Raw genomic sequence first — 15,357 nt, 5'->3', positions numbered from 1 at the left:
CTGACGACAATCTCCCACTTCCCGTCTGACTAATCACCGATCTAGTCTGATCACGTAACAAACACTATAACGTACCATATAACATTGTCCTCCTCTATGTAAGACACGTCCTCGTGTCTATATGAATAAAACAATTTTTGACACAACAAAAATATATACACATGTTCAAAATATTTCAATTGTCATAACATATAACTGTCCTTAAGTTAATCAATTCCATCGGCAAGCACAAAGTCTTCAAAGTATTTTGATTTTTTCCGATTCCTTGATGAACGTCGCAAAGCAGTTCCGGTTGTCTCTTCTGTATCATCCATATGAGTTTCTTCAACGATTGGTGTTGTTTCGTTTGCTAAATTCCCATTGTCTGTAACGGCGTCTTCCCTCTCCTCTTCGGATAAATCCTCAACCTGATTTTCTCTTAAACTAATGTTTGTTTCATCCTCATCTTCATTTGAAACATCTTCATCCAATCTTTCCTCCCTGTTGTTGGTAATCGGAGATGCTGGGGGAGTAGGTTGAAAGTTTATATCTAATCCTCTAAACGGCTGACGGTTTGCCGGTTGTTCTTCTTCGTCAACATCCGTACAGATATCATCTCCTGTTGTGGTTATCTCCTGTTGGTTATTTCTCTTCTGTATTGCACACTTCTTCAGTTTGTTAAAATGAACAACTTTTCTCATTCTAGTGTTGTCTAACTGTATTCTATACACTAGGTCTGAAATCTTCTTTTTTATTGTATATGGACCTTTCCACGAACGATTTAACTTAGGCGATCGCCCCTTCTAAACTCGAGGATCATAGTACCAAACTTTGTCACCCACATCAAACGCTTCACCGAATGCCTTCCTGTCATAGTGATCTTTTATTGTTTTTTGTGACAGTCCTAGATTTTCCCTTACTACTTCGTATGCCTGTAAAAATCTCTCCTTAGTCCTTGTTACATATTCACTGGCATTTTTTGCAGTGCTGCCATCAGGCAACTGATACTGCACATCCAGTGGAAGTCTTAGTTCCCTTCCAAAAAGAACATAAGCCGGGGAAAACTTTGTAGATTCATGTTCACTAGTTCTATACCCCATCATCACTTTTTGTAGGTGAACATCCAAGTCTCTTTGATTTTCTTTGACGTACTTGCTGAGCATAGAGAGCAGTGTTCTATTGAATCTCTCAACTTGACCGTCTGATTGAGGGTGGTAAGTAGTCGTCCTCGTTTTATCAATTCCTAGTAACTTACATAGTTCGGATATCAGTCGAGACTCAAATTCAGGCCCCTGGTCACTATGCAACTGGAATGGTGCACCAAATCTACTTATAAACTGATCAATGAGGATTTCGGCGATCACAGGAGCTGTGTGATTCTTTAAAGGGAATGCCCACTTAGAGAAATAATCTCCAATTACCACAATAAATCTGTTCTCTTGATCCGACATAGGCACTTCCAATATGTCTATTGCTATTTTCTCAAATGGAGCTCCAGAATAATGTGGTTGTAACGGAGCTTTAGCTGTTCTACTCGGATTCTTCCTTGTTACACATTCAACGCAGTTAGCGACATAATTTTCAACGTCACGCCTCATTCCAAACCAAAAATATCTTTCAGAAACTTTTCCAAATGTTTTTGACACTCCCAAATGTCCCCCTAATGGGCTAGTATGAAGGTTGTATAGTATTTCATTTACTAATTTACTTGGTACAACCATCTTCAATTTATATTCTTCTTTCCTTGCATTTTCCCATCTTATATATAACATTTCATTGTGTAATACCAATTGGTCAAACTTGCTCCACAAGTCCTTAACCACGGGACTTTTCCCTTCAACGTCACGGAATTCTGGTCGTCTATTTCCAATGTCCCAAGACAAAACCATATAAATGTCTTTGTCTTGTTCCTTTTGCGCTTTCTGGAAACTATCATTTGATGCCTGGTCTCTTAACGTGGATGACGTATCAGTGATTCTAGAGCTGCAACATGCTGTTCCAGAACCAGCTGATGTATCATTCTTAATCACTAATTCTTGTTGTCTCCTCGACGTATCATTCTGTACATAACAAAATTGCCTATTTTCAGCAGAGGTAATATTCTCATCATTACCACACTGGTGGCAAGGTATTCTAGACATTCCGTCCGCATTTCTATGACGTTTACCTTCTCTGTGTTCTATAGAAAATTCATACTCTGATAACTGTGTGATCCACCGAGCAGTCTGACCTTTCGGTTCTTTCATTGAGAAAAGCCATTTCAGTGCTTTGTGATCTGTTCTTGCACGAAATTTATTGCCATACAGATAATGACGATATTGTTTAATGAAAAACACTAATGCTAGAAGCTCTTTTCTCGTAGTACAGTAGTTCCTTTCAGACTTGCTCAATGTTCGACTCGAATAAGCTATAACGACTTCATTCTGGATCTGTGAGAGGACAGCGCCTATACCAAAATCACTCGCATCAGTATCAACTATGAACTTACAGTCACTGCACGAAAAAGCTAAAATAGGTGCCGTCGTTAGTCTCGTCTTCAACTCCAAGAATGCATCTTGGCATCGATCATTCCAAATAAATAGTGTATTTCGTTGAGTCAATTTATATAATGGTGATGCAATATCTGAAAACTTTGCAACAAATCGTCTATAATACGAGGCGAATCCTAAAAATTGCTGAACCTCTGTGGCAGATTTTGGAGGAGTCCAGTCCTTAACAGCTTTGATTTTTGCTTCATCGGGTTCAATTCCTTTTTTCTGAAATTACATGACCTAAACAAATAATTTTTGATTTCAAAAGGTGACATTTGGAAGGTTTTAACTTCAAGTTCGCTCCTCGAATTCTTTCGAATACCTCCTTGAGTCTGACTAAATGTTCATCGAAAGTGTGACTAAAGATGATGATGTCATCGAGGTAAACTAAACACAGGTCCCACTGTAATCCCGCCAGAACTGTTTCCATCAGTCTATGAAAATTGCTAGGTGACCCACAGAGACCAAAAGGCATGACATTAAACTCGTAAAGTCCCCAGTTGGTTGTAAACGCACTCTTCTCTCTACTTTGAGCATCTAATTCTATCTGCCAGTAACCACTAACTAAATCAAGAGAAGAGAATAATTTTGCCCCTGCAAGAGCATCCAACGTCTGGTCTATCCGTGGTAAGGGGTATGCATCCTTTTTAGTGACTGAATTTATCCGGCGATAATCAATACAAAACCTGGTACTACCATCCTTCTTAGGCACTAAAATCACAGGAGCTGCCCAAGGGCTACATGATGGATGAATAATCCCTTCCTGTAACATGTTGTCGACGTGATCTTTGATTTCTTTCTGCTTGTGTATAGGCACACGTCTTACCTCTTGTCGCAGGGGACAATTACTCCCTGTCTCAATGTGGTGTTTCACCAACGAGGTTCAACCAAGATCAGCTGGTCCTTTTGAAAAAATGCTGCTATATTCCTCTAACAGGGAATTGAGTCTTTCCTTTTTGTTCAAGATTTAATGAACAATCAACATGTATATTATCAGTTGTGTTCCTGATGCCAGTACAAACCGTAGAACTGTTTACCGCACCACAAACACCCTTGTCTTTATCAAAGTCCTCATCAATCGTAGAGAAAATCCCTAGAGTAGTGTTTTTGTAGATTGTCACATCTTCACTTGAAAAATTCGCTACCCTTAATGGTACAGTCAAGTTTTGGGACGTTACAAGGCTTCGCGCTAACAGTACAGGTTTCTCATTTGTTTGCCTTAATTTTGATTCAATTATACCGACATAATTTGTCGTCATAATCTCTCCTCTGCCCTTAGCAACAAGTTTTCCGTCAATAATCTTTTCATGTCCAGCAGGAATTATTTCTGTTTTTGCAGATTTTATGTTACACGCAAGATTAGCGTTTCCTTTTCTTAAGCAAATATTTGTTGTTTTAGTTTTCAATGCCATGGTATCAAAATCAATTATCGATTTATGGGGCCCTCATAAAATCAACCCCAAGGATGCACTCCTGTGCCAGGTCCCTAGCTACTAAAACTGACTGAATTCCCACTTCCTGTCCTATACAAATACTCAGTTGTGATTTCCCTAGTATATCAATAGGTTCACCATTTGCTGATACGACCTTGTGCTGTTCCCTTACTAACTCAAATGTACTAGGTACATTAGTGCTACTACCTGCTGCACACCTGTACCTATCACTCGTGCACAAGTTACTCCGTAAGGTCTCCCACAAAGCTTCGCTTATCAGTTTATAAACTGAGCCGGTATCGACCAGATCTCCCACACATCCAGCATACACCAGGTTTCCCGCGCTGTCCCGTCTGTCTATTTTTATGGCATTCTCTGCTTGTATGGCCAAAATCATAACAAGTCCAACATTGCAAGTCCTTTTGATTTCCTCCTCGCTGCCCTCGACCATAGCCTCCTCTTCCACGTGGCTGATATCTAGAAGAAACTGTTGTTCTTTCTTTATCCTCTTTCATCAGTTTCATCATTTCTGTCATCAGACCAATAAGCTCGTCTGTTTTAGACGGGTTGATACTTGCACATGCACCTGTTTCTTCTGTCATCGTGGCCAAAATTTTCTGTTCTGGTGCAGTATTTGTATCCTTAACGTCTTTCTCCACTGCTTCCCACTCTAATGTCATTCTTATAGCTTCATCAAGCGTTTTCGGATTGGCTTGTCTTACTTTCAAAGCTAATTCTGTCTTATCTAGGCCCCTTAAAAACTGATCCTTGGCCAATTCGTCTCGGACATTATTTGACAAAGATGGATATGCCTTACGTGCCAGAGTTCTAATTGAATTACCCATTTCCAAATATGTTTCCGAAGGTTTCTTCCTTCTTCCCATAAACTCTGATTTATAAAGATCTGGCCTTGTAGTTGTGTCAAACCTTGCAGTTAGTTCTGCTTTTAATTTAGTCCAATCTTTCTTAGCGTCATCATCCAGATCGCTTAAAACCTTACCTGCCGTTCCTTTCAATCTAACTATAATGAATTTACATTTTAAGCCATCATTCCAGTCGTTCAATGATGAGCAGCTTTCAAACTGAAATAGCCAATCTGTCCATTCTTCTTCACCAGTAAAGACATCTGGCATAACAATTGGTCGTTTTGTTTTTGCGCCCTGCTGTACTTCGTCTCAATTCTCTGCCATTATTATAATGCTTCAAAAAATATCTAGGTTAAGTTTGTCTTTAGAACAATATAAAATAACAAATTATGGTTCAGATATATTTATAATGAAATTCTTTTTATATAAATATATATGTATAATCACAAGGTTCTATTCAACAAAACTTGACTACAATGCATGAGCTACCACCTGCTGCTCAACATGTATCAAGAAAACAAACAATAATTCTTAATACCTTAACTGAACATAAAAACTTATTACCAAAAGGATACAAAATAGCATTTATAGTTTTACATTAATTGTCCTCTCTTAAAATCCCAGGAGTCTTCCCTGTCACTATCATCTGACTGTGAATGTTCTACAACCGAGCTGCCAGCTATTATGTCATCTGACGATTGTGCAGCCTCCGCTTTTGTATAACCAATTTTAGCTCTGATAGCTATAATTAACTGTGAAAACCACTTTTGTTTAATAGCCGAAGTACCATGTATTCCGTCATATGATTCTCGAAAATCGGTTTGATATACTTTTTGATACTTTTTACCTCGTTTTACTTTTCCAAGCCTGCAAACTGATCTGTGCCAAGAAATTGTTCGACAGCCTTTTAAATGTCCTGACTGTTTTTCACAATTTCCAAAAATTATTTTTTCATTTAACAGTTCAACTTCCTTTTCTAAATCCTTTTGAAACTTCAGCAGATCATCGTCCGATATCTCTGAAACTGTCAACTTCTTATTCTCAAAACAGTGTTCCTTATATTTCTTAAAACTTATTGGTGGCACAGTTATAAAACCGACTAGAGCATTTGGTATTTTCTCTTTAACAGCTGCTTTAAATTATAATATCTTCTCGTTTATTTCAAGACCTTTGGCACCTGAATATACTAGCTCACGTTCCCAGTTTTTATTTTTAATAAATTTTGTGAAGTCGTTTATCCCAACTGCAACTTTTACGATTATTGGGAGACATCTATTTGTGTCCACACTATTTATGCTTTATAAGAAAACGTCCTTTCATTCATTTACTGTGGCTACACGGACAATACAATACTCTATTTTAATGTCAGGTGGCTGTTCAAATATTCTGTTACTGTCAAAATTGTTACCACGTGAATCAGTCACAATAAACGCTAGTGGCCCGATTGGCGCTCCATCCACACCGCTGTCACCACTGTAACACACAAGAAGTAAACGTATCAATCAGTTTATTATTTACATTGGTAATTGAATATCATTATGTACAACAAATAACAGTTCAGAATGTTAGTAAATGTTCAACTTAACTCATCTGGTTCAGTAACAACTAATCGTCCTTTTGAATCTGCCACACTCTTTCGTCCTGACGACAATCTCCCACTTCCCGTCTGACTAATCACCGATCTAGTCTGATGACGTAACAAACACTATAACGTACCATATACCAGGTATGGATTTAATGATATATGGTTATCACAAAGTGTTGGAAATAGTCAATTTGTTTAGCATGAATTTAAAAAAAGAATTGTTAATAATTATATAGCTGAAGCCTTGTCATTTTTTGAAAATACTTCAAAATGTAATTTATATTAATATATACATGATGGACATACTTTACAATTTTATTTGAATCGACCATTGAACAGTTTATACCATTCATATGTAACTAAATATAGAATCAATTCACATTCACTTAATGTAGAAACTGGAAGATACTTTAATATTTCCAGAAATGAGCGTGTTTGTACTATGTGTAATAAGAAAGTAATCGAACACGAATATCATTTTATATTAGAGTGTGATAAATATGTAAATGTCAGAAGTAAATATATTAAGATATATTATTATAGAAACCCACCTACCTTCAAATTAGTTCAATTACTATCTGTAAGAAATATTAAAGAATTGAATAATCTGGGTAAATACCTGTATTTGGCAGAGAAAATTCGTAACACTTGATTTTGTTATGTACCTTTATAACCAATGTAAATTGTATGTCAAACTCCGCTATATATTAATGCTGTATATGTTTATGTAAACTGTATAATTTGTGTATGTATTTAATCCTATGAGCTATATATTTGCTTACGGAATAAAGAACTAATATTAGTAACAATATACCAACTTCACCTGCATATGGGATATACATTTCACAACTATTCGATATTCAAGTTCTTGCAGCTCCTACTCAGACTTTTTCTTTTTAAAACGTCACCAGTGTCTGAGCAGAAAGTTGATGAACAAGAGCTATGTCAAAGAACGTTTCGTCCCTTTTCTAAAATTGTTCATCGAAATGTACCAGACCTTGTTGATAAATATTCCGTATCAACTTCACAAATAATACATGATGGTCTTGATGTATAGATCCTGCGTACTGACGCTGTTTATCATATTAACAACGTGTTAAATTTTTCTTTCATTTGTCTTTGTTCTATTACTTCTATTACTTTTACTGTTTCGTCTGTTTTTTTGTGATATCCATGTGACGTGACTCGGTACTTACACATCCTGTCAATGTGTTTGTATTATCTTTTATTTTTGTTTTTGTATGTGCGACTTTTTGTGTTTTTTTGGTTCATATGACGCGACTCTGTACTTTTAAAGATCCCGCCAATGTGTTATTGTTCTGTTATATGTCATTATGTTATTGTTCTATTATAAAGTTGAAAATACTTTGAACGACAAAATTATTTTACTCGCGTAGTGGTATTAACTATATGTGGATTCTTAAAAATTATAAAGAACTTCTGGATGATTTCAAATCTTGGTCTGTTTCTGAAATTAGTTCTAACATACTTTTGATTTTTTAAACCCTGTATACCACCATCCCCAATGTAAAATTATATTTTTTTTGAAAATACTTTGAACGACAAAATAATTTTATATTTCTTCCTATGTGACATTTGCACTTTATGACGTCAAACACGCGAAGCAATGGAGGTGGTTTAACATTTGATAGATGCTTTGTTAAATATTTGTTTGTTTTGAGATTGTGACACAGTGATGACTGCTGTACTCATATTTTGACTATTTTACCTATTATGTCTGTTTTGTTTACGCGTCGATGTAAATATAATGGAATTTGATGCGATTGTTCTACAAGTTAGAGGTTTAGCGTTATAAAATCAGGTTCAATCTTACATTTTCTACATTTGAAAATGCCTGTATCAAGTCAGGAATATTACATTCGTGTGATGTGCTTTATCATTTGATTTTGCCATTTGATTAGGGACTTTCCGTTTTGATTTTTCCTCGGAGTTCAGTATTTTTGTGATTTAACTTTTTACTGCCGATTATTGAGTTGTCACCTTCTTCAGTCATTTCATGATCTTTTCATGAACATGTGTGAATTAAGAAATCATAAAAAGTTTTTAATATTCATTTAATTTTGAACAAACTTTCATCAATAAAAATATAAAAGCTTTTCACCAATTAAAAAACATTTGCATGAGTTTTAGTTTGAGTTGAATTCATGTGTCGTATCAAGCTGAAATCTTACATATCGTATAACCTTAAACTGATTTTTGTCTTCTTTATTACATAGAAGATTACAAGAATCGTATTCAATATTATTAAATCACGAGTGAACGAATACAGCAGTCAGAACTGGTGCAGAGAAAGTTTCAAAAAACAAATGGTATAGCTCTATATGATTGATTCCAAATCGCTATGAAACTCAGTCTGACAAATAATACCATGTTGCACCGACAGAACATGTGTAATATTATTTTTTTTAAATATTTATAATGATGTTATCCCTTTTCATTATGAATAACAATGAACAAAATATAAAAAATAATCATTCTATAGCAACATAATTAATGTTTTATAATTGAATATAATGGTAAAATTTAATATGCATCAGCCTGATATTATTCAAACAGTAGATAAACATTTGAGCTGCGTCGGATAGACATCGACTTTATGCAAATGAATATCAATACATATATTGACATATTTCTGTTTGAAATAATCGCTATTCAAATTATGTAACAGTTTGAAATTTGAGTTGATATTAGAATCCTACAAAACAGACCAAAACTGATCTTTTATTTCGTTTTTGAATATTACAAAATCAACAGAAGCCTCATTGGTGATCATGTATACATGCACTTGTATTAGGTCGATTTCTATCCGATGCAGCATATGTGTTAACTGCATCAATGTAACGAATGATGTTTTTCCATACATCGTGAAAAAGACGTCATGAATGATGTAAGACTTCTTCGAATTATAAGTTCAGATTACTTAACTTCTTGTTTTGCTACACCGGTGCTTGTATCGTTCAAAGATTTGGTTTTCTACACATAAAATGTTCAAGTTAATCTTTACATAAGAAGAGTGGATTATAGGCCTCATGGTCTGATTATCTGTTGTAATAATGACACCTTTTATTCCCTTCAGTTTTCATGATATCATTATTCAATTTTTACTACATAATATATATAATAGATATTTTGCTTGTGCGATTTTCTCTTTTAAGACTTATTGCTGTACACGTGCCATTTTGGGGCCTTTTATATCTTGCTGTTTGTTGTAGTAACAAGTCATTTGACCATTTCTATCCTCTGTCATTTCGTACCTAATATTACCATTTCGTACCCAACATTTACCATTTCGTACCCACGATAAAAAAAATATTTCGTATCCTATGGGCCAAATACATCTTCCATTTAGTACCTCATTGACACGATGCATGTTTACTATTTCGTATCTTTTATTTGTAAAAGGTCACATTTCTCATGATAAAAACCATTTTCAGATGATTTTATTCAGATATAACTTAAGTAAAATGCACCCTGCCGTAGTATTTTTTTCTTACACGTTGATTGTTTGCATGATATATCCTTTATTAATTTTTCAACTCTAAAATTAAGAGGTTGGTTAACAAACAAAGGAATAATTGTCTACAACTGTTTTTATAGTTATTAACAGTTCTTTTGTCAAAAAAATGCAATGAAAAGGGACAAAAGCTGATATTACACAACAAGAAGAATGCCATGAATGAAAATGTTAGCATACGAATGTGCATCTTATGTGACCAATCAAAGAACTTGCTTTTGCTTTTTCCATTTTAGAAATTACAAATTTATATATTTTTATTTTTTTTCATATTTTTTTTTTGTAATCATTATACTGAATATCTTTACATATCATATTTAAACTATTTTGTAGATAGTCTATGCAACACTAAACACATGTATACTCTTACATATTACATCATAATCACTTTTTTTTCTAATCTTTAAATTCTAAAGAAATTTAATAAAAAAAGTTAAAAAAAAAAAAAAAAAAACATTTACTCATTGCTCTCAGTCACGACGGGTATAACAGCATGAAAACAAATATTGAATGTATGCAGATGGATTTCCAATTCCGTTACATAATCAACTTTATTTTGACATTGTAATCATTGTGAGTTATTTACTAGAGACTTGTTACTTGAAATATATATCAGAAAAAAGTTATTCAAAATCATGGAATATTAAAAATTTAAAATCCATCTTGTACATGTTATATAAAACGTAAATCATTTCTTACAAATGCAAATTTAGCCATGAACAAAAGTTTATCGTTAGTATCATCCTAGACGAAATCCATAAGTTCTTACATCCCCAAAGTCATGTTCTACGTTTTTATTATATAGTTGATAATCAACATCATTTGCATTCAGTTGTTCTACTTCGTCACGTCCTCGATCATATTTTATAATGTTCCGGGTCCCTTTCAATTTCGCAATGAATTTATCAGGAAACAGTCTACTTTTCTTTATCACCGCTTTTGAAATGATAGTGTCGATTCAAACTGCAAATACATCCACTCCTCCTCCTCCTCCTCCTCCTCCTCCTCCTCGTCGTCGTCGTCGTCGTCGTCGTCGTCGTCGTCGTCGTCGTCGTCGTCGTCGTCGTCGTCGTCGTCGTCGTCGTCGTCATCATCATCCTCCTCCTCCTCCTCCTCCTCCTCCTCCTCCTCCTCCTCCTCCTCCTCCTCCTCATCCTCCTCCTCATCATCCTCATCATCATCATCATCATCCTCATCATCATCATCATCATCATCCTCATCATCATCATCATCATCATCCTCCTCCTCCTCCTCCTCCTCCTCCTCCTCCTCCTCATCATCATCATCCTCCTCATCATCATCATCATCATCATCATCATCATCATCATCATCATCATCATCATATCATCATCATCATCATCATCATCATCATCATCATCATCATCAGGATTTTTACTTGCAGTTGATATTGTGGTATCGTTATCGTCTGTATTGTAGCCTTATATCTAGCCTTCTGAATTTCAAAAATGAAATCGAAGATATCATTTTTGTCGAGCCTGCAACTTTTGTTGCAGAAAGCTCGACATAGGGATAGTCTTCCGGCGACGGCCACAGCGTTAGCTTTCTTTTTAAAGCTTTATATTTTAGAAGGTGGAAGACCTGGATGCTTCATACTGTGTATATAGATGCCTCATTTACGAAGTTTCCGACAGTCACATGTCCAATGTCCTTGACCTCATTGTCATGGTTCAGTGACCACTTGAAAAAAAGTTCAATTTTTTTGTAATGTTAAATTCTCTCTTATTATAAGTAATAGGATAACTATATTTGGTATGTGCATACCTTGCAAGGTCCTCATGCCCGTCAGACAGTTTGCACTTGACCTCGACCCCATTTCATGGATCAGTGAACAAGCTAAAGTTTTGGTGGTCAAGTCCATATCTGAGATACTATAAGCAATAGGTCTAGTAATTTCGGTGTATGGAAGGACTGTAAGGTGTACATGTCCAACTGGCAGGTGTCATCTGACCTTGGCATCATTTTCATGCTTCAGTGGTTATAGTTAGATTTTTGTGTTTTGGTCTTTTTTTTCTCATACTGTATGCAATAGGTCTACTATAATTGTTGTATGGAATGATTGTAAGGTGTACATGTCTAGCGGGCAGATGTCATCTGACCTTGACCTCATTTTCATGGTTCAGTGGTCAAAGTAAAGTTTTTGAGATTTGGAGTTTTTATCTAATACCATATGCCAAAAATCAACTATATTTGGTGTATGGAAATATTTTAGTATCTATATGTCAGTAGCGCAGGTTTTATTTGCCCTTGACCTCATTTTCACGGTTCATTGCTCAGTGTTGACTTTTTGTGTTTTGGTTTGTTTTTCTTAAACTATAGGCTATAGGTCAACTATATGTGTTGTATGGAAGAATTTTAAGCTGTACGTGTCTGTCTGGCATGGTTCATCTGACCTTGACCTCATTTTCATGGTTTATTGGTCAATGTTTAGTTATCTTGGTTCATGTTAAGTTTATGTGACAGTTTTAATAAAGCTTTATATTTAAGAGTATCAACATAATATCAATGATTATTAAAGAAGGCGAGACATTTCAGCGTGAGCACTCTTGTTAATGTATTGCTTATCTTCTATAACTCTTATTTGTAATACAAAAAAAATGCATATGGTATACTAGTATGCCATATTCCCAAATACTATCTCATATGAGCTTTAATTTTTAATTTTATACATTTCTCGTGACCTGTATCGTCAAACAGTAAAAAGTCTACGAGAGGCTGTTCTATGAAACACATGTAAATCTCCCACGAGGTACGAAGCGACATACATACAAACCTTCCATGAGAAACAAACATGTATACAAACATATCTTCCATGAGGTATGAAATGGTATACATACATACACATCTTCCATGAGGTACGAAATGGAATACATACAAACGTTCCACGAGGTACGACAGCACATACATACATACATACACATCTTCCATGGGGTATGAAATAGCATACACACAAATCTTACATAGGTTCGAAATAGTATACATATAAATCTAACATGAGGTACGAAATGGCATACAAATAAACCTCTTTGGTGTGATCCAAGGCTCCGCGTTGGAGGCCGTACTTGTCCCTATAATTTTATACGTGTTCAATATTGTGGCTTGAATGAATGATTGTCTCATCTTCTTATTTCTAGTTATTATCGGGATTTCCACGACACCGATCAAACATTAATCCGACACCACACAAAGCATTCCATACGTCACACAGCAGTATTAATGCTAACGATATTATCAGTAATACCAATCCCGATAATCCAATAGTACGCGCAGACGGACGACTGTCTGATGCACTGGTCAGTTTTCGTATGTTTGAACTTGTTTTCTTTTTATCAACTGTCAGTTCCTTGGACATACTTGCAATGGCTTCTAGCAGTAATGGATCATCTGTGGACAAATAAAATTGAGAACTGTTCCCTGAACATCTCGTTGTATAAACAGTTGATGTGAAATTATAAGTTTCAGTTATGTTGTAAACTTCAGTCTCGTTGTATAAGTCAGTAATATTTATGGTGGAAGTAACTATAAATAGTGTGCTGAAATTATCAGTCAATGTTGTTGTTAACTGTGCTACTGCAACACTTGTTATTATCATAGTTTCAGTTAGATTTACCGTTTCGGTTACATGGATAAAATCAGTTACAGTGACAATTTCAGTTATATTGAACACATCGGTTATATTAAGCATTATCAGTTCGGTACTATTGTAGATGTTTGTGACATTCAATGTTTCATATATATAACATGGTGTTGCAGAAATGTATGACACTAATGAGGTGGACTCCGAAATCTCTGGCAGATATGAAATGGTCACATCTATAAGAAAAATGTGAATATTGTTAAAACGACACATGTCACATTTGAATCTTTCGCCTAATTTTTTCAAAAACAAAAATCTGTTTATAGTACGGGCGTTTAAGTCACAGTTTACATAGTTTTTCCAAACACGTAGAGATATCATATTTAATACAAATCATTTAAACTTTTTCGAATGTTTTTCCCCCGCCTTCTTTGGAAACATTATCTACTTATCATCTACTTTGATTGGATTTGTTGGTCCATGTTTATCCGACGGCTAAGAGTTCACTTTTGAAAGGTAACTATGTTTTGGAAGTATTATGTCGTCAATTATTTATAAGATTATACCATGTCGTAGATTTTGTACTAAAAAAATGAAAAATAAAAACATATAATTACTGATCAAATCCTGAACATAAAAAAATGTTTTTCTTTATTTTGGTGTTCGTGTTCTTTGGTTGGGATATGTTGTATTTCGTAGACTGCTTATTGCCGTTTCGACGTTTTTCGATTTTGCTCAAGGCCTTACATATTTGTTTCGACGAACATGTGGCGTAGAATACTTTTGTAGTACTTCTACTGGTTGGTTTTGTTTTTCTTCGATTTTGAATTGAATTATCCATTTGATAACTACCGCTTGTCTTTCAGTGATTGGTGACATTCATACTAGTATATCATCTACAACTTTGTATAGCCATTATTTATCAAAAGCAGGAATAAAGTGATATCATCAAATATAAAACAATATTTGCATTGACCATATATAATCACCTGGCAGGGAAAAGGCTGAACAATTGAGCAATGGCTGAAGATTTTTGTTATGGTATAATATAACAGGGACCTCAACGGTTGGTACCACATCAACTAAAATATAAATAAATATCATTTCTTACTCTTTATTTCCTGATTTTAATTAATAGCTATTAAAACAACTACTTAGTAATTTATCAGGTCAACTTATTGATGGCGAAATTCTCAATTGTTGATTTTCTCTACTGTTTATCTTCAATATTTAAACTTATACTTTTACAACAAACCGATGCAATTTGTGATAATTATTAGGATCTAAATGAATTCTGGAATTGGACTAATTGGTTTTATTTATTGCATGCGTTACACAATATATCTTTTACTGATGATTTCATGTTGCATTCTTTGTGTAAGATGCAAAGATATTTACATAAAGTCTCTCCCGTTTGTCTGTATTAACGCTCAACCACGCTTCGTTAGTATCTTTCAATATAGATACAGAATTAGATCTTAGATAAGCGTTAGATAGTTTTGCTCGTTGTAAACAGTTGAATTGCAATTGTTTCTATATTTCAATGATATTTCACACAAATGTTTCATAATCGTAAATTACCTTGTACACAACTTTTTTGGAATATAGTGACATCTAAAAGTGGGTCTGAACCAGTGCGTGTTTCCAGTAAAATGCAAAGTCCTTCATCTGTAGATATCCCAGACCAACACGACGGACTTGCAGCACAAATACTCTCACACTCGCTAGTAGACATGTTGGTATAAGTTGGTTGGACCTTGTTGGAACTTAAAATAGTTGAACGACCACATTCCCCTAGAGAAACAATGCAATACATATGATAATGATAAATTG

Source organism: Mytilus edulis, chromosome 6 (genome assembly GCF_963676685.1).
Source record: "Mytilus edulis chromosome 6, xbMytEdul2.2, whole genome shotgun sequence".
In the NCBI taxonomy this organism is placed as follows: Eukaryota; Metazoa; Mollusca; class Bivalvia; order Mytilida; family Mytilidae; genus Mytilus; species Mytilus edulis.
The sequence above is the reverse complement of the archived record's forward strand: the minus strand, read 5'-3'. Positions refer to the sequence as shown.